The sequence below is a fragment of the Natator depressus genome, chromosome 4, assembly GCF_965152275.1.
Source record: "Natator depressus isolate rNatDep1 chromosome 4, rNatDep2.hap1, whole genome shotgun sequence".
NCBI lineage: Eukaryota > Metazoa > Chordata > Testudines > Cheloniidae > Natator > Natator depressus.
The window spans coordinates 27,588,225-27,609,853 of NC_134237.1; positions in this window are offsets into that span (position 1 = coordinate 27,588,225).

Consider the following 21,629-nt stretch of genomic DNA (forward strand, 5'->3'; position numbering starts at 1 on the left):
GAAATGTGTGTGTTTTAGGTCTTTCTTTAAAAAAAAAAATTACTCAGCAGCAAACATGAAAAATCCTTCATGTTTGATTCCAGTTTCACAAGAAAAAAACGTACCCAAAGTGTAAATCTAGGTACCAGAATGAGAGGAAAGGAGATGGAGAGATAAGGAGATACTGAAAGACTGAAAGTCAGATAATCTAAAAATGTCTCAGACTGGGTTTGCGGGTCTGGCATTTAGAATTTGGCCCTGCAATTGGAACTTAATTAACGAATCTGTGGATGATGATTCATGAACCATATTGGAACCTAACTCATTCTTCTATAGTACTCGAGAGACAATACAACTAACATGAGTCAGCTTTTCTTTTGTTTTTTAAAATCCCTACAGTCAAGAGGATGGCGTGGTCTGACTTTGAATTAGAGCTGGTCAGAAAATTTCAGCACAAAGGAAATTTTTTTTTTTTAAATGTTGCAATGCTCCCCCACCTGCTTTTCTGACCAGCTCCATTTTTGAACACACACTTGTGGAGTAAAAAGGTGTCATTTTTACATAATCCCTTCTTCAAAGAGAGCCTTGTTTAGAGTGAGAGTCTGTCATCAATTAACAGTGTACTCAACTGCTAAGCCACAACTGACATTCTAGGGCACCTGCTTTCCATTTAGAAAGCTACCCACTTTAAACAGTAAAGGTTAACTTAAGGGAGAGATTTTCAAAGGCACAAATGACAATTAGGTGCCTGTCTCCCATGGTCCCTATTAACGAAATTGCTTTATTTTAATAGGGCAAAACCACCCCGGCCCCACTAGCACCTGCTGGAGAGGAATGTGCCACTGCATGTCCCATAGCACAGGTAGAAAGGCATTGAGGTCTCCTACTGTGCAGTAATGAAGACCTGGGCCCTTTTGGGGGCAGAATGCAATCTACCTACCTTGTCATGTTCAAGACATGTTCAAAATCCTGGGATTCCTTCCTCCAGATACCCGAATGGATGGAAATGGCTAAGTCTTCACTGTTGAGTTAACCCTGGCTCTTACCTGGGTTTTAGCCCAAACCCCTCTATTGTCCACACAGAAAAACCTTTTACCCAGACTCTTAGGTGCTTTAAGCCAGGGTTAGTTTACCCAGCTGGGGGGGGTACAGATTAGAGCCCAGGATCCACTTTAACTGAGGATGAAACCCACCAGTTTTGCAGTGAACACACAGGATAAATCACTTGAGTACTGATAGTCCTCCAGTGCCTTCTCACACTCCCCCCCCCGTGCCCCCGCCAGCAAGACACACAAGTTCTCTCACAACTGACTGGGAAACAATCCTAGAGCATCTCAGTACAAAGAACCAGGGATTTGCCCCAGAAGTCCTAGTGACAGTGTGGGTGCAGCACCAGGGAGGATGCAGTAACTCAAGTATGGCTTAGCAAGGGGGATGCTCAAACCCAGGCTGGGCTAACCTGGGTGCCAGTCAGGGTGTGTCTACACTGCAATAACAAAAAAACACACACACACACCCCAAAACGGCAGTGAGTCTCATAGCCTGGGTCATCTGACTCAGGCTTGCACAAAGGGGCTAAAAACAACAGTGTAGATATTCCGGTTAGGCTGGTCCCTGGACTTTGAGACCTTCCCTCCTCACCAGATTTCAGAGCGTGGGCTCCAGCCGGAGCAGAAAGGACTGTGTTGTTTTATATTCAAGTAATCCGCTAATAATTCATAGCTAGCAATTTAACAACAGTCTTTATTGGATACATAGTTAACATATACACAGAGCATCTTAGCTTAGGTCAGCCTAACCTCTTACCTAAAACCCACAACCTCCTCCAGCTGTCAGCTCCTACACCTTGGAAATTCTAGCCATTCTCTTAAAGCCACAGTAACACCACATCTCACTTCCTTAGCACAAATGTATTTGTATATATAACAGAATTTTCTAAACAGCTTTCTATAAATCTTTGAAAAGGTCTCCTTTGGCTTTATCGCAGTCAATGATAGGAGATCATATTGTGGTGGGTATAAACGTTACACGCTATCAGTGTAAGAAAGAGACTGTTAGAGGAGTCAGATCTAAATCTGGAAAAAGCAGAGAGAATTTGCCAGACTGCCTTCTCCAGCTGTCAGCTGCCACACCCTGAAGATTCTGTTCATTCCCTTAAAGCCACAGTAACACCACAACATCTATACTGCTATTTTGAGCCCCGTAGCACAAGCCTTGAGAACCCATCAGTTGACCCAGGCTCTGCTGCTATGGCTTTTGTTTGCAGCATAGACATACCCTCACCGTGCAGTGAAGACCTACTCTGACTTTGAACATTTGATGCTACAGCTCCATTCAGAGAACAAAAATGAAAAGGCATCTCCTGTAACTATGCTTGCATATGCAGACTAAGGCCAATTTCTGCTCTCAATTATACATGTGTAAATCTGAAGTTCATTCCATTGTGTTTGTACAAGGCAAATTTACAACACTGTAATTGACAGCAGAATCTGGACCTATTTCACCTTCCTCGTCTGTTTTACTATTCTCTCTGAAGAAGAAAACTTTACAAACTACTTCATTTTTTTTAAAACCAGTTACCAAGCACAACTCAAATGTAAATGAGCAGGCAATAGTAAATGGCAGCTGCGAGGCCCCTCCAGCAATAGTCTGGATGTAACATGATTACCGTGGAACCGTAGGCTCTGAGAAATCCGACTTAGGCTTTGTCCACACTATCGTGGTAAGTCGACCTAAGCTACGCAACTCCAGCTACATGAATAACGTAGCTGGAGTCGACATAGTTTCGGTCAACTTACTACAGGGTCCACACTACGCTGGGTCAACGGGAGACACTCTCTCGTCGACTTACCTTAGTCTTCTCATTCGGGGTAGAGTACTGGGGTTGACTGGGGAGCGATCTGCAGTTGATTTGTCGGGTCTTCATTGGACCAACTGAATCAACCTTGGTGCATCGATCCTCAGCGTGTCAATCCGGGGGGTAGTGTAGACATAGCCTTAGGAAGCACATCTCCTCCCACCTTGTATTTGGCACAGCCCTGCACAGCATATTGAGAAAAAATCCCCTTATATAACTACCAACATGTCATAGCTTCCTGCCATCACTTAAATAACTCTCACCCTTCCCCAATAGCAGCCATATGTTTCAGTGTAGTTTGTAATGCCAGCTCAATGGTCTAGATATAGTGCGCTACACACTGCCACACATGAGCCCTGGGTGTGATCATCATTCCTACTCCTTTCTTTCCTGAATCAGCAGATACAAGGAGGGAAGCCCCTAAAGGCCCTGAGAAAGGAAGGTCTCCATGTCACTTAGCAAATGAACAAAATGGCCCTGAAACTTGGGTCCAGATACAAAACTTTCTTAAAGTTCAGGGGCAGCTGTTTCTGTGGGTTTTGTTTACAGTCCTTACCATTTGCTGGGCTCTGGAGGGAGTCCCTATTCAATCCCCCTCCTCCAGAAATATAGTGGTGGTCATGATGCAGGGTCCTGGGAAAGGCTGACTGACTGATGGAGCTATCTGGATATTCAGTTTAGAATTCCGTATCAAACTTCCCACTTTTGTGTAATTTCTGTATAAATACACTGTGTTGGTGGTATGCGGGGAGTGGTGGGAATGCTCACACATGGCCAGGTACCTATTGCCAAGGTATATTGTGAGTAACTAAGGGGAACAAAAACCAGTCTCAAATTGGTTATTAGAGAAGCATTAAGATTAGTGGATGTAGGACTGGCGGGAGTAATTATGGAGCACTTGGCTTACGTACCTTTTGCAGTGAGGACTGAAGGGTGAAGCAGCTCAAACTGGTTTTGAAAGATACATAATAGGTAACGCTATTTCTTGTATCTGGAATAGAGGCTTTTGAAAGAATAAAAGGAACCCAATTTCCTTTGGCCTGGTCTACACTACAAAGTTAGGGTGACAAAAGTCACCTTGTGTTGACCGATTTGTGCATGCGTCTGTCCAGTGGTCCTGGCTCAAGATATGAGTATCAACCACAGGGCAGACTGTTAGGGAACAGGGCACAAACCCCAAATTGGTTGTGAGCTCCTTACTCAGATTTCACCAACCACTTATCAAGTGTGGACTCCTCAGACACTATAACAGCCTTAACATGGAGTCACAGACAGTCCCCCGGCGTATTCCAATCTATTTTGACACCCAGGTGAGCATACCTTGGTGAAAGATCACAGCAATATTTAGGTTACTCCCAGTCCCAAAGGATCAGTCACTTACCCCTGGTCAATTGTACCTTAGATCTCACACCAAAGACAACGCTTGTAGCCAATCCTATAGTGAACTATATAAAGATTTATTAACAAGGAAAAGGAAATAAGAGAGTTATTTACAAGGTTAAAGCAGGTAAACACATATACACATAAAAGAGTTCCAGTCTTAAGTTTCAAAAGGTAATAGAAGCTACTATAATAGGCAAGCTCTAGATGTCCTTTAGTGCTAACCCACGCCCAGCACTGGGGATCGTTTCCTTATGCTTTGTCATTCTTGTTCCTCAGAGTCCAAGCAGCATGAAAGATAGTTTCTCCTTGTTAGCATTTTTTATTCCTTCCCCCTTTCTGCTTCAAGTTGAGCAGTTGGGAGGAATTCAGTTGCACGTTTCCTCTTCATGGGAGGTTTCAGGGAGAGAAGCAAACAACAAAGTCTTTGGTCCTCTAATGTTCCACAGAGGTTTGTCTGGTGTTGATGGGCCTTCTTTCATTGGGCAGGAGATAACATCTTCTGTGGCAAACTAGTATTTCACACTTGGTAATGCTTTTCTCCTGACTGGTGATTTACAGTTACAGAGCAAACACTTAAACTTTACCTTATAACATGGGATACAGATATTATAAGTGAGATTAGTGCAGGCAGCAACTTACAAGCATTCCATAAAGTCCAACACAACACATTTTATAACTCTAATACCTATGTTAACACAGGTGAGCCAAATTGGCTTGAGCAATGTATTTGTCAGTGTTCAGCTGAAGCCTATGAGCCTTGGCATGGGCTGGTCTGCCATCATCAGAGCGTCCACACAAATTTGTCTCTGGCCAACCTAAGTGCACCATTATGGTGACAAATTAAAACCACCTCCCCAAACGGCATGGAACCATGGTCAATGCACTGAGGTCAACGCAGTGCAAACACAGACACTTCTTTACCTGTATCGACCCTAACAGTCCTCCAACAGCTGCCTCACAATGCCCTGCGACAGTGACCACTCTGGTCACAACTGTAAACTCCACTGCCCAGGGGACATGAAGCCCAGAAACCACAACCCTCCTGTTAGCCCCCCCATGTATTTTTGAAACATCTTTTCCTGGTTACCTACCTTGGTGAGGGCACCTAGCAGCTCTCCGGTGTGCACCGCTGCCCAATGACTATGCTGGCTCCAGGCATGAGACACGCTCCTGCCTGGAACAGATAGGAGATATTGGATCTCCTGGGCCTGTGGGGAGAAGAGGCTGTGAAAGCACACCTATGGACCAGTCACAGAGATGTGGACATCTATGAAAAAATTGCCCTGGGGATTCAGGGAAAGGGGTATGACAGGGATCAGTAGTAGTGCCCCTTGAAAACCAAGGAACTGTGGCAGGCATACCACAAGGCCAGGGAGAGCAACAACTGATCTGCTGCGGAGCTGCAGACCTGCCACTTTTATGAGTGGCATGCCTTACTTAACGGAAACCCCATCAGCACCCCGCAGACCACTCTGGATACCTCAGAGGAGCTCAAGACAGACCACCTGCCATGAACGGGAAGGAAGAGGGAGATTCGGTGCGGGGTTCCAGCCATGACCTATTTGAGACTCCAACACAATCTAGCCAATCCCACCAGTGGAGTTCAGACAAGCCTGATGAAGGGGAAGGGACTTCGGGTAAGCATCTGCATGGCTTTTTCCTTTAACTTTTAAATTTAAAGATGGCGCTCAGCCCATCCCCAAGCACTCAAGACACAGGTATCAACTTTTCATAGATCCATACTTATTACAGGGAACTCCCACGTCAGTCACAACAGCCTTCTTAAAATTCACACCAGGAGGAGGATTTCCCCCCATATACCATGCACACATACTGCAAATTGTATTTTAAATATATTCTGAGGTTTATTTTTTTTTTAAATTGGTATTTCTGAGTGTCTTTGTGGTGCCTGCCATGGTTCCTTTGTTTTCGCACGGCACTGCTGCTAACCCCGTCATACTCCTTTCCCCTGTGCAATTTTTTCATAGACGTCCCCGTTATTGAAAAGTGCCATGGTGTTGCCAGCAGCACAGGCATCCAGTTTCTAGACAAATGAAACCTGTCCTGTTCTTCTCTTGTGCATTGTCAGCACCTGACGGATTGAGGTGAATGTACAGTGCATGCACCAATTCCTCCTGCAATTCACTGTGATCACTTTAATACGTTTGAGTTTAGTTCAGCAACAGCCATTCTGTTCTCACTCAGGGGCAATGACAGGGTTAACCAGGGGCCAGCCAGTCTTCAGAAAGGAAAGTGTGTATTCAGAACAAAAGGATGACACAGAAAACATGCCATAAAACAATAAACAGCTTTCATGCTCACTACCAAGTAACACCTATCAACCACACAGAACCCCGGTAGGTCTCAAAGTTCTTTAAACCCACTGGTGGGGTTTGTCCTTCTAGGTCACAGTGTCCTATTAGTTATTGCATCAAGTGAGAGTGAACCCGCCTCTGTATCAGGCTGGATTTTATACAATTCTCCGTTCTTTGTTTGCTGGGCCGCTTGAGCCTGGTCAAATCAGTAGATGCAATTCCCCCCAGGGTGTGTTACTTCTCCAGACATGTTTATCTGTCTAGAGCAGAGGTTCTCAAACTCTGGTCCGTGGATCACCAGTGGTCCATGAGCTCCATTCAGGTGATCTGTGGATAGTTCCCTCTAAGGTGCATGCCTGGTTGGCCGCACACAAAACAATGAAGGGCCACCCACCCAAATAGTGGAGCCGCACAGGCGTGGCTCCACTAATTAGGTGCCTGGACCCTGGAGAAGACGCACATGTAAGGTGAGGTGGTGGCCTTGGGGGGAATAGGGGATAGGTGGGAGGGGGCAGTGGGGTGAGAAGAGGGAATGGGAGGAATTTGGGACGTGCAGGGCTGAGGTGGCCAGAGAAAGAGGTGACTTTCCACAGCTCCAGGGCTGCGGCTGCCAGGGAGAGATGGCCCTTCTTCCCAGCCCCAGCTCGGGGGCTGCTGTGGCGGGGGAGAGAGGAAGAGATCACCCCCCTCTCCCCCGGTCTCCTTCCCAGCCCCAGCTCAGGAGCTGCTGAGGTGGAGAAGAGAGGGCACACCCATCACATTAGAAAGGTAAGAGTACTGATATTAAAATATGAGTTGTGTGCTTTTATTTGTAGAACAAAAAAATGTTAATTATTAAGGTTTTTTTATGTAGTGCTTTTATACAAAGTGGTTTACAATAATTAGCTAACAGTACAAACAACATTTGGAAAGAGCATTAAGTGGTCCGCCGAGACCCTCAGCAATTTTCAAGTGGTCCAAGAAAAAAAGTTTGAGAACCACTGGTCGAGAGATTTGCAATAAATTAACCTCAGTGATTTTAATTCCTGATAGTTCATTCATGCTAGATGATTTCCCCACAGTTTTGTTTTGTCTTTGATTGTCTGGTTTCAAAAAAAAAAATCAATCCATTCACATCTGGGGAGGTAACCATACAAAGGGTGAAGTGGTGGGAATGGAAACAGGCACACATTTTTCATAAGAAAATATATGAGAAGTTTCCCAGTTCTCCGCAAAATAAACCCATTGTTTTTGCTATAACCTTGATAAAAAGTGTGCTTACTTTTTTAATTTATTTTTTACTATGGAAAAATATTTTTCATTCTTTGATCATTAAAAACCTAGCTGAAGGGACTTGCTCCTACATTTACTTGACAGTCACATTCTGGCAGGGAACAATCATGGAAAATTTCAGCCCAAAAGACACACATTTCGGAATGTTGTAAGTTTAACACATGGAATTAAAATGAAAACTGCTCTGAAGCCCTAAAATCTATAAGGCCCTGATCTTGCAAATAATTACAGACTTGCTCAACTTTAATCACACGCATAGTCCCAGTGAAGTCAACTTTGAAGTGTGCATGTGTTTAAAAGATTGGGAGATCAGCTGCATTAGGGACACACAGGAGGACGAGAATAAGACTAGAGTGGTCTTGATCTCCCAGTTACCTTATGTAGCGGTGACTCCACATTCCCAGTGCTGAATTTTCCCAAAACTGTCTGACCTGAGGGGGCCAGGCTTCTTCTGAAACACTCAGAGAAATAATAAGATTTGTTTGCTGCTTTGAAGAGATAAAAGCATATTGCAGCTTATTAACTTTACTGGGATAAATACACACCCAAGCACAGCACTGAGTTGGTTTATTGCAAAGATAAAATACAGTTATTAACAAAAGGGCACAGGGTTAAGTGATACCAAGTAGAAGGCATAAAGTTAGAAAGGGTTACAAAGAAAAGTAAAAATACACATTCTAATGGCTAAGACCTAACTTAATAAGCTAGTCTTTGTTCAAGGTCCTTTCCATTCTTCCATTTCCAGAGACATCAGTCCCCATGGTTGAAGGACTACCTTTCTCAGCTTGCAAAAGCACTGGCCCCTTATGTCTGTCCAGTAATAGATGCCAAGATGGCTTCTCCTCTCTCTATATATCTTCCTGAACTTACTGTTTTGTTCCAAGGCTCAGGATGACCTCATGCTGTTCATCTCTTCCTGTGGACTTCTCATCCCCCTGCTGATTTGTATATAAATGAAGCTTCCCGTTATTGGTCACACCTTGCTTAATTTCACTGGAGACAGGTAGATAGGATTTCTCCCAGACAGGAAGGAAGGTAGCTGTTTCTCCCTGTGTTTGGTCACAGACTTTAAAGCATGAGATCACTGAGTATCCATATTTCCTCATATAGTGTTAATACATACATTTCACAATTATATTAATCACCAGTATGTCATTAGCTTTCAGAAGAGGCCTTACCTGATACTGTTTTATAAAACAGTATATTATATACAATCAGTTAATTCTATTATCTGTTTGAGGTTCAGACCCAGCCTTTATTGCCAAGAGAAAGTTTCTCTCTCTTGCTGGGGAGTAAATGCCTTGCTGTCTTCTCCCTCACTGGGTAGCTTTGTTTACCTTCTATATATAGATGGACTGTCATTGTCTGTCCAGCCTGGGCATCAGGCAGAGACAAACACATACACATTCCTTTGTCTAGGGCAGGCTGGACTTATGGATCACTTGCCAAATACATTTTAAGAATATAATTCTAGCACATATTCATAATTCTTTGTACACACCCTGTGCAGACATCTTGCAAGAATATTAATGATCAGTGAGTTATTAATTTTCAGTTGGTATCTTACATGCTACTTTTTAGATACAGATAATGACAACAGTGTGCTAAGTGTGGTGTGTATGTCAGGCCCGAGAAGAGCTGCTAACACAGCTGCCTGCCACAGAACCACAAATGGGCCTTTCTGTCACACCCACCAACTGCATTTTGTCCTCTTTTGCAACACATCCAGGGTCCAAATTCATGGTGGGGAGGCCCAAAATGATAGGCCAGTGTCTTCCTCCTCCTTCATGGCCTCCTTCCTCCTACCCATGCTGAAGGGGCACTGACCCCTGCACAGCTGCACCCTCTGGCCCAGCACCACAACCCACAACTCTGGTCCAGTGCAGAGGGGAGGGAGGTCCTGCACTCACAGTGGGGCCCCTCTCCTGCAGAGCCAGGCCCAGCTCCCTGCTCCCCCCAGGACAGAAGGCAATGCTGAAGGTTAACTGTGGGATGGGATCGCTCTCCAATCATCCCCACCTCCCGAGCCCTCGCTTTCAAACTGGTCATGTGACCTATCTAGAACCCAGTGAGAGACACCAGTGTTGGCCGATTACTAGATGGAGATGGGAAAATTGTTGTTAATTATGCAGGAAAAGTGGAAGTATTCAATAAACATTTCTGTTCTGTTTTTGGAAAGAAGCAGGATGATGTACTCCTATCACACAATGCTGATAATGAAGTGCTTTCCAGTCTAATAGCAAATGAAAAGGATGTTAGACAACAGCTACTAAGGATAAACCTTTTAAAATCAGCAGGGCCAAATAACTTGGCCAAAAACATCCCAGTTGGCTGAGAGATAACTGGCCCACTGATGTTAATTTTTTAAAAATCTTGGAATACTGGGGAAATTCCAGAAGACTGGAAGAGTACTAATGTTGTGCCAATATTCAAAAAGGGCAAATGGGATGGCCCAAGTAACTATAGGCTGGTAAACATGACCTCAATCCTGGGCATAATAATAGGAAAGATGATATGGGAGTCAACGGATAAAGAATATAATTAATGCAAACCAACATGGTCTTATGGAAAATAGGTCTTGTCAAGCAAACCTTATTTCATTGGATGAGGTTACAAGTGTGGTTGATAATGGTAACTGTGTAGATGTAATATACATGGATTTCTTTAAGATGTTTGACTTCGTACCACAGAACATTCTGATTAAAAAATTAGCACTATACAGTATCAATAAGAGCACATGTTAAATGGATTAAGATCTGGCTAACCAACAGAGCTCGAAAAGGAGCTGGCAATAGGGAATCATAATTGAACGAGGGTGTTTCTAGCAAGATTCTGTACTAGGACTGATACTACTCATCATTTTCATCAATGATCTGAAAGTACAGTAAATATAAAATCTCTCCTGATAATATTTGTGGATGACAAAGATTGGGGGAACAGTCAACAACGAGGACAGAGCAGCCATATAGTGATCTAGGTTGGTTAGGAAGCTGAGCCCCTTCAAACAAACTGCGTTTTAATATAGCCAAATGCAAAGTTATACACCTCAGAACAAGGAATGCAGACCAGCCCTTTGGAATGGGAGCCTGTATCCCGGAAACCAGCGACTCTGAAAAGGATTTAGTGGTCCCAGTGAACATGTAACTCATAATGAGCTCTCAGGGCAATGCTGTGGCAAAAAGGGCTAATGCAGTCCTGGGTTGTATAAACAGGGCAGCCGGGAGGTGGTTATGGCATTGGCGAGATGGATATGAAATAACACACACAGTTACGGTAACCGCCTTTTAAAAAGGATGTTGAAAAATTGGAGCGGGTGAAGAAAAGAGCCACAAAAATGATCTGAAGGCCAGCGAAAATGCCTTACAGGGAGAGACTTAAAGAGCTCCGTCTGTTTTGTTTATCAAAAAACAGACTGCGAGGTGATTAGACTCCAGTGCGTAAGTACCTTCATATGGAGAAAATACCAGGCACGAAAGAGCTCTTTAATCTAGCTGAGAAAGATACAACAAGAACCAGTGACTGGAAGCTGAAGCCAGACAAATTCAAACAACAAATGAGGCACAATTTTTTTGAAGAGTGACAGTGATTAACCATTGGAACACACCTCCCAAGGGAAGTGGCAGCGCCTCCATCTCTTGCTATCTTCAGCTCAAGAGGGATCCCTCTCTAGAAGACATGATTTAGCCAAACACAAGTTACTGAGTTCAATGCAGGGGTAACCAGGTGAAATGTAATGGCCTGTGATATACAGGAGGCCAGACTAGATGATCGAATGGCCCTTCTGGCCCTGAACTCTCTGAATCTGCACAGAGATAAGCGGGACACACACGTTATTGAAATAAGTTTATAGAAGAAAAACAGATGTGCCCGATGGCATCTGAAAGATAAAAAAATAGACCCATTAATTAGAAAGCCCTACACTGTAACTGTCGCATCCCTCATCCAAGGAGAGGAGGCCTGCAGGCAGGCCCATGGTTAATACTTAGCTGTCTATTAACATTTGCTATCTATTAAACCCTGTTAAGTAAATTTGAATTGCTCTGTCGGACAGTTGTCCTGAGGGGAAAGAAAGGAAAGCAGTTAGGACATCATCACCATCATCACTTGATTACCAGTTGACTGTGTTCCTCTGCCCTCTACTGGAATAGATGATATCTATTATCCAAATGTTTAAATGTTAGTTCCCTCTGCCAGCTGTGCTAGCAGTGGCTTCTTTCGCTACATAAGCAGAGACTTGGTTTGAAGGGGCACAAGCAGAATTGTGGAAAACCTGCTGATTTAAGTTTGTCTGTTTTGGGGGAACTATAACAACAGGTGGTTTCTGTTTACCCAGGCTTGGCCTCGAAGGGCTACACTTGGGGTTTTGGTTTCATACCAACTTAAAAACATAAGGGAATCCAGAGCAAATCTCAGTGGGTTATAAGGGCTTGTCTATATGAGGGGAAAAGTCTGCAGTAGCTAGTGCGGAATGCCTAGTGCACACTAGCCCCTCTGCACTAGCTCACAGTGTGAACACACTTATTTCTCACCTTCATTCACAGTAGCTTAATGATTTAGGAGTACATTAAGATAAGCCACCCAAGAGCACTCAGTGTGCTTTAAATTCACTCCCTAGCTTACTGTGCACTAACTTTCCCATGCAGACAAGCTCCAAGAGTGGCCTGCTAAGAGAAGAAGCCCAGAGCAACACACAGAACTATTAGAGATGCAGAGAAAACTTGCACAGAACCTGCCAATCCTGCCAGCATTATCAAGCAATATAAATATAAATACCTCCTTTCTCTACCTAGAAAGGGCTGGATGCAGAACTTATCAAAGCATCTCTTTTCAAGCATCAGTTAGAAGGGTCATTTCTCAAAGGACATGAGGTGTCCACTCCTCACAAGGGCTGTGCACACACCTTCTGCAGCATTCTTGGTCTCTGCCAGAGCAGGTTGTGAGGGGCCAAGCAGAGGATCCAGAGTCATGATTAAGGCCTATTGGATTAGCAGAAGAGTCATGGAGATGCTGGCACTCTCCTTCCAGTGCAGCACATATTCTGGTACTGTATACATTCTCCTTTTCACAGGCACTAAATTCACTCCACACAAAAATCAATGAGTTTTGATAGCTGCAGCCTCCACCCACAAAGCAGAGGCCCTAACCCTGAGATGGTCTGCAGAAGATTGTTTATGGTGATAAAGTTTGCATCTGTGTTCGCCTCTCCTCCAGGGTTAAATAATGCACCTGTCTGCGTTGTGAGAGATGCAGGGAGTCTTTCAAGACCACACCAGGCTGCCAGCAAAATCCTAATCCCACAGCGAGAATATGATCAGCAACATGGGCTAACTGGGCAAGGCGTGGGCACGCCATCTTCTGGCAGCATTACACTAAGACTCCAGGCTTATCCACACATTGGGAAAGGTCCATCACGACCAAGTTCACGTGAGTAGCCATGATTTTGCTAACCCCACAGACTGTTAAAATTGAATTTTATTGTCTTGATTTCAACATAAACTAACTGAAAACACATTTCTGTATTAATTTCCAGAGCCTGGGAGAGAAGAAATGGCTGAGTTCTCTAAAAGGACAAGAGACTCCCTTGCTTTACTGAGAAAGGTAAAGAAAGATTTGCAGTTATTCATAGCAGCTCTGTGCCCTCAGCACCTAGGTACTGTACATCCACTCCTAGCTCTCAAACTGCCAGGGAGAGCAACTGTACAACACAGACTGTGGCCTTTAAAATATGACAAGGACCCAAAATAAGGGATCACAAACATCAAGCAAGTAGAGGAGGGAGCTTTTAAATGATGTGGTTTCATCTCTAATATACAACTTCTAATGTCTAACTTTTCATTCATATATATATATAATGTCTAGCTTTTCATTCTTCAGCATTTTTATGTCAATAATTTAAACTAATTAAGAGTCTGAACATGTGCTGCATTATATACAAGAGGTCAGGTTTTTTTTATAGCCGTGCTCAATAATCTGCTACAGTTAACAATTCAATTTTTTTTATACTTTGCACTTAGAGCACCTTTCTTCTCAGATCCCCAAAGCATTTTACAAACACAACATCCTGTTAAGTGCAATAGTACATCCATTTTTTTTACCGATTGGTAAACTGAGATACAGAGAAGTTAAGTGACTCACCCAACACTATATAGGGTCAGAGCTGGGAACAGAACCCAGAGGTCCTGATCCCCTGTCACCAGTTCGCTTAAAGTGTTTTGTCAACTCCCTGCTTTTTCCGGAGTTTATAACTCTCCCATAACAGGTACTTGAAGGCAAAACTTTGCCTACAATGACTCACATCCACAGAGATTTTCTTTTTGAATAAGAAAAATCCAGATTTAAGGATTATGACCTATATCCACAGAGCTCTTTAGGTATCTAAACCACAGTTTTAGGCACCTAAGCCCCAATCTTAGGCACCACTGTGATCCACAAAATCCCTGCTTGGCTGCCTCAACTAACTCAACAAAGTCCCTTTGTGGATCTGGGTCTATGGCACCAACATCTGGACATATTGGGGCAATGCACCTATTGTGACCAGTGATTGGAGACTAAATTATTAAGTATTTCTCCTTTTTTGTGGCCCTGTTGCATGGAATCTCTAACAGTTTTAGCGATGGTTTCTGCTCCCATTGAAGCCAATGGTAAAATAATCATTGGCTTCTAGGAACCCAAGATTGGGTACGTCTTCATTTAGACTTTAATTGTGTAACTGGTATCTGCTGAATCCTTGCATACCTTACTTTCTACTTAGGAAGATCCTTTGAAAAAACAACCAGGTCGTCCTCTGACTGCAGTTGGCCATGAGATCCATCCTTCTTCTCTTACCCGTCCCTCTTCTCCAGCCCGTTTTATGCATTACAAGCCAGAAGTCAGAGAGAATATAAACTATGTTCCAAACTATCTGGATCAGGAAATAAAAGTAAGATATAAGTAGTAAGTGGTAACCTTTTGTGTTATGTTTCAGAGTAGCAGCCTTGTTAGTCAGTATCTGCAAAAAGAAAAGGAGTATTTGTGGCACCTAAGGGACTAACAAATTTATTTGAGCACAAGCTTTTGTGAGCTACAGCTCACTGCTCACGAAAGCTTATGCTCTAATAAATTTGTTCGTCTCCAAGGTGCCACAAGTACTCCTTTTCCTTTTGTGTTATGTTTCCATTTCCCAGAAGGGGGCGCCTGGAAGTTTCAATTCTTGCTGCCCTTATCTAGCTGACCTGTTAATTTGTATTCAGAGGTTATTTTGGGAGTTCCTAGGGAGCTGCCCCTGCCAGACTGGAGGCCTCATACAGTATTCCCATTGGAAATGTCAGAAGTGGATAGAGCAGAGTAGTAGTTACCTGATCTGCAATCAGTGCTCTCTGCAATGCCATGTACATGGCATACTCCCCAAAGCTCCAGTTCCCCTGCAGTGCTGTGTAGACGGTGCTCTCCTCATTGCACAGTATGAATGTCTGTCTATTAGGGCTGCACAAAACTGTGCAATTTCATTCTGAGCAGTTTGCACAACTAAAATTTTGCACAATTTCACAACTGAACCGAAACAGGCAAAAATTGTAAACAGTTTAGTGCTATAAAGTAGGGCTGTCAACTAACTGCAGTTAACGCAAGCGATTAATGCAAGACAAATTAACTAGATTAAAAATAGTTGTGATTAATCACAGTGTTAATCACAGTGTTAAACAAGAGAATACCAATTTAAATTTATTATAAATATTTTGGGATGCTTTTCTACATTTTCAAATGTATTGATTTCAATTACAACACAGAATACAAAGTGTGTAGTGCTCACTTTATATTATTTTGATTATAAATATTTGCACTGTAAAAAAAGAAAAAATTGTATTTTTCAGTTCACCTCATACAAGTACTGTCGTGCCATCTCTTTATTGCGAAAGTGTAACTTACAAACGTAGATTTTTTTTTTAAACATAATTGCATTGAAAAACAAAACAGGGTAAAACTTTAGCCCCCAGAAGTCGAACCATGAAGGGGCATATGAATGTTTAGCATATCAGGCATGTAAATACCATGCAACGCTGGTAACAACAGTGCCACATGAACACCTGTTCTCACTTTCAGGTGATACCGTAAATAAAAAGTGGGCAGCATTATCTCCCGTAAATATAAACTTATTTGTCTTATCGATTGGCTGAAAAAAGCAGGACTGAGTGGACTTGTAAATTGGTATTCTATTATTGTTTAACAGTGTGATTAAAACTGCAATTAATTTAGACTTCTTTAAGTCTCGCAATTATTTTTTTAATCGTTTGACTGCCCTACTATAAAACTGTCTGGCATATTTGCACCCCTTTTTAGTCATAATTGTACTGCCCTTCTTCCAGGTCTTGGAAAAACTCCGTGACATTGTACAGACAGACTCCCTTGCAGAGATCCAAGAGTGGCTGTCAAGGGCAAGTATAAGAGGTAAAATGTGCGTGTGTGTTAAAATAATAATCGACATATCACAGTTACCTAGATAGCTGCACTACTATCCTTTCTTATGATCTCACCAAATGCAACCCCACAGGTGTCAGGCCTTTACATCTTGTGGGTGGAACTCCACAATCCACACACTCTCAGACCAGGAGTTGGGTTACAGCTCCCTGGTTTCTAACTGTGACTAATTCAGCAAGTCCAGCTGGGGTTACGCTAGGCAAAGATTTCTCTTTGGGAGCTTAAGACTGCACACATTTGCAATGAGACAGACACAGCTTTTTCAAAACAGAACATCATTTCTTTTGCTTAAAAGGTACGCAGTGCTTAGAGAAACAGACTTAAAACAACAAAGACCTAACTGCATTTTCCCTTCCTTAAGCTTAGCCACTCTATCCATAGTGTAGGGGTGTCTGGCTTCCTTCACATCTCTTACATGGGAGAAACACCCTAACCTGCTTGCTTCTCCCTCTGGCTCTGAGTGAGTCCTCCCATCTGTCAGCTTTTCCATTGACACATCCTGACCAGCTTCCATCAGCTCACCCCCCGAGAAAAAATTCTGCCAGGGGCACTTTTTTAAACCAGTGAGGGTCTTTTGATCTGAGGCTTAGCCTTGGGAAGACTAAACCATCCTAGCGTGAATTGAGCCAGCCAGGCAAATTCTCCACCAACTGGTAGTCCAGTCATTATTATTTTCACTTTCTTGAAGATGGGTATGTGAGAGACTTCTTATTTGTGTTATTGTTTCACTTCTCCTGTTCTGTTCTGCAACAACCCATTTACAGCCTCATTTGATTTAGCTCTATGCATTCAGCAAGGAAGCAATACAAAATTGAACAGGGAAACCGAGTCACACAATATAAACAACACACATTTCCCCAGTTAATCACAAGGTCATTTTCTGCTTTCCCTTACACTCATGCAATACCTTTGGAGTTCCCACTGAATTGAATTAGCGAGACTGCAAGGATGAAAATGAGGGCAGAATCTGGTTAAGTGTGGTTGGACTAGGGGTAGCAGTTTTGATGACTAGGGTATCATTGACAGCATGCCCTTCCCACAACAGTCTTGGTTGAATTATTCTTTTTGAAAGGTACATCTTTCCTAAGAAGGATCATATCTCAATGATGGCAGTAGAAGTTGATCCGTAAGTTGGAAAGGCCCCTGAAACACACTGCTCAGAGCAAAAAACCACACCAACGGGAAAGTGTGTGTATCACACTGCTACAGTACCGATTCACAAGTGCTCAAAGCACTCATTCTTTGGCTTTAGCCTCAGCACCTGCTTAATGCACACTGTTATGCCAGCACAATGACTACCAGTCATGTGTTATTACTACTCACGGATAGTTACCCTACCTGTGGACGATCATAATGCCATCCAACTTCTTTATTTAGCCAACCCTGCTATAAATTGATTTAATTCTGCTTTTAGGGACTTCTCACCTGGAGGTGCCCACTCAGGGAACTTGGCTAGGGCTGCTAGCTAGACATAGGCCTAAATCAGTTATCAAAGGGGCTTGAATGAGCAAGATGCCCAATGGCTATTGGAAGGAAGAGTTATGTAAGCTATGAGTTAAAAGAAACAAAATAGCAAGTGGTATAGTTTTTCAACTCTGCTAAACATTTCAGCCCACTTCATGTTTTTGTAGAAAAATTCGACCTAACCAATTTGGAGGCAGATATGACTTTGCCCATCCTCTTCTCCCTACAGCGTTAAAGTTGGATATATAGCGGAAACCTCACAATCTTAACCACAGAGCAACTACTGTCATTGTATAACTGGAAATCCCTTTCCAGAATTTTTTAACTGAAAAAAATCCAACAATTATAGTTTGTTAATAAAAACAGTCTAGCAGTCATGAACTATACAAAAATGAAGCTGTGCATATTTCCATACAATTCAGATTTCTATTAGAAGTTATCCAATTGATTTAATATAGCCTTTAATGAAATTTTCCATTTTCTTCAATTTCTTTTTAAAGCAACCTCTTTCAAAGGAAGTTTTTTCTGACGGTTTTTGATGTTTCAGAGAAAGAGTTTGTATCAAATTTGATTCGCTCAGAGATGACTAGCAGGGACTTGCTGAATTATCGGCAAAATACACCAAAAGAAAGTGCAGTGGAGAACTTGAATGTCCATGATACAATGAAGCCTTCTCATATCCCTTGGACAGAACCAAGAGAAGAAGTGAACAAGTTCAGGTAAAGTCTGCTTTCATATTGGAAGGATCAGGGATTTGTTAAACTCAAAAAGTTAGGAGTTTATGTTCATTGTAGGAGAAGGATTCAAATTTTGAATGATCTTCTGAAACTTACCTAAAGCGCTGATGTCTGCAAATTTAAGCTGCAAATCTTGAGAGAACAATTTCTCTCTCTTCCTCCTGATTTCAGGTGCTTCTCTACTTCTAGTCCTGGCAGAAATATTGCGAAGAACAGAAGTATTGAAATATTACCACAGAGGCGGATTCTGATATCAATTAGAAACAAAAGCCCAGGCCTGCAAACACTTATGCATGTGCTTAAAATTTATGCATTGGGGTAACTCCACTGAAGGCAGACTGCTCACAGGTGACGTTACTTTTGTGCCCATTTGCAGGATTGGGGCCTAAGATAGTGAACAAAAAGAACTCACAATTAGTCAGGCATTTCACAATTGCCCCAAAACATTCAATTTGAATTTGGCTCACTCCATGCTAATTAGGATGGAGAAAACACGTTTTCATATTGAGCAGGGTTTTTTTTGTTTTAAAAGCTTAATAGGTTTTGTAACTTTTTCATGCTTTGGCAAGGTACTATATGAAGCTCTGCAAGAGATATTTGAAATTGTACATGTTCCTATTTCAAAATTCCCCAAATCCAGATCATTTACCTGGGGCAAAGGATTATTCTGCTTCTAAATCCTGAAAGTCTTTTTTTCTCATCGTTGCCACAGTCATCAGTAACAAATAAATGAGGTGTTGGGGAAGAGATATGCCTTTTACTACCAGAGGTGAGCCTGGGCTATGAATCTTCAGTGTGTAATATGTTCTGTACATCTGTTGCTGACTATGCCTGTAGACCTAGGAGCTGTTTTGTTTGTATTATTCAATTGTTCTTTAAAGAAATTAACTCACCAAGTCAGACTGGTTTTTGCAAGAAACTTTTCATGCAGAAAAGTCAGCAAATTTAGAATAGAAATGAAGAATGGAATTATATTTAAAAACGTTAATGGTGAAAACCTTGGTTTTGTGATTGACGCTTGTCAGCTAGAGCTTGAATCAAAAATGTTGCTAGCTAGAAGCGATTCCATTCTTGGGTACACAGTTATACAACAGGAGCAGTGCCAAGGTTTACAGGTGCCAAAGAACCCTTTAAGCCATTGCTGCATATTGCAGCTCACACAAAATCCCTGCTGTTTCTTTTTTGATGGCTTTATAAACTCTCCCTGTTCTATTCAGGCCTTCAAGTAAAGCATCAGAAGCAAGTAAAGGAACAGAACAAGGTAGGTGATGGAAATTCTAAATTCTAGGACACTATAGAGCTAGAAATGTACTCAATGCCATAGAGCAGATGTGTTGCACTTTGAGGTTTTGAATGTAAGATCCTTGAAAATTTTAAACAGTTTAGAGTCTATTTCTACACTGGGATGAAGAGAATTCAATGGCAGTATGAAAAATACAACAGTATGTCAAGTTCATTGGGAGTTAGATTTCTGAGAATCTCTGCTTTTTATTACCACCACTGATTCAGCCTCTCTAGATAGAGCATTCATGTATCACTTTCCCCAGAGACTACACCACAATAACAAAGCAGTACAAAGTATACTTATTTGCAGCTGCTGACAATCACTTCAACTACCACGAGGTTTGACCTTTCTGTAAATTCTCCTGATTTCTTCCTCCACACAGTCAAAACCTCCTGCTATTCTTCAGACATGTGCCAAACTCTTCCTGTCAACTAGTCTTTGGATTCCACCTTGCCTTTCACCATCAACCAGCACATCTTCCTCGTTGTCCCTAGCCACCCCTCGCCCTCTAAATAAAATATGCTTTCCTAATTAGTCTCCCTCAGCTACCGAAGACACATTTGCAGCCCCTACCCAGACAGCTTCACCTCCCTCAGACCACCATCTTCCACGTGTCCTACATCTGGAGTGCAGTAGAGGTTAACAAAGCAGCACAAGCTGAGAAACCCCCAACAGTCTCAATAAGGAGACTACCCCTTCTACAAGAAAGTGGCAGTCTGAGTGGTTTATGTGATCATGAGACTGTGCTAGCAGTAACCTGTATTAGCACACCTGGATATAGTGAGTTTGACCCGAAAAAAGGGGGAGTACACTCTCTTTACACTGGTTCAAAAGTACTACTGTACTATCATTTGTTAGTCTCTAAGGTGCCACAAGTACTCCTTTTCTTTTATCGTTCTATAGTGAGTGACAGTACATAGTTTATAATAGCTGTGGGAGGAGACTTTACATGGGAGCGATGAGAAGGGAAACCAGGGAAGGAATTTTGTAATTTCTCAGAGACCAACAATTTTATCTTCTCAAAGAGTCATCCAGTTGGAGACCCTCCATGCTACTATTTTCATAATACTACCAGAAACACATGGTAAAAGCCAAACAAACATTGAAAAACAAAGCCTAAGCTTAGTGTGGTATAGAGCTTTATTGTTCAAAAATCTTTTCCAGAAAGGGAGAGAGATGGTCATTTGTCCACAAGAGGGGAGAGACTTACAATCCCAATTTTCAAAAATGTACACTGCGGAAGGTCCTCCAGCTCCCAAGGAACGAGCCACAGTCCTTCCTTAGCACTCCGACAGAAGCCCCACCTTCGCTACAGCAAGTTACCCGTTGATCAGAGACGTCTTACTGCCAGAGAATAACTTCCTCTTCAAAGCTTCTGAAACAGCACAATTGTTCCCTTCAAGTATTACCATATGTACTATTAGCAACAATAATTAAAAACCTACCTAAAGCTGGCTCCCCTTTTAAAAACAAACTTGTGTTAATTTCGTTTAGTCCCTAAGTGTTTCATCAAAAACCACTGAAAAGTACATACAGAATGACTTCCCCGGAAACTTTTGGATATGCTCTTCATTCAAAATGCCTATACAAGTAAGGTTAAGAGAACTGTAATTATAAGATGTTTCATCTACCCTGCAAGACTCTTAACACAGGCATTTCATCTTTAAGGAAACCTAAATTTGCTATTAACTTGGCACATCAAGTGAAGAGAACATCCACTGATGTTATGCTTTCTAGCCTCTCTGAAATGATGCATTGTACAGCAACTGGGCAGTACTACATTACACCTTGATTACACCTTTAGCTGTTGTAACCCACAGAACTAATCTTTTTCTCTACATTCTAGAGTAGAGCACATGACACCGTAAGACTAGGATAGCAACTTG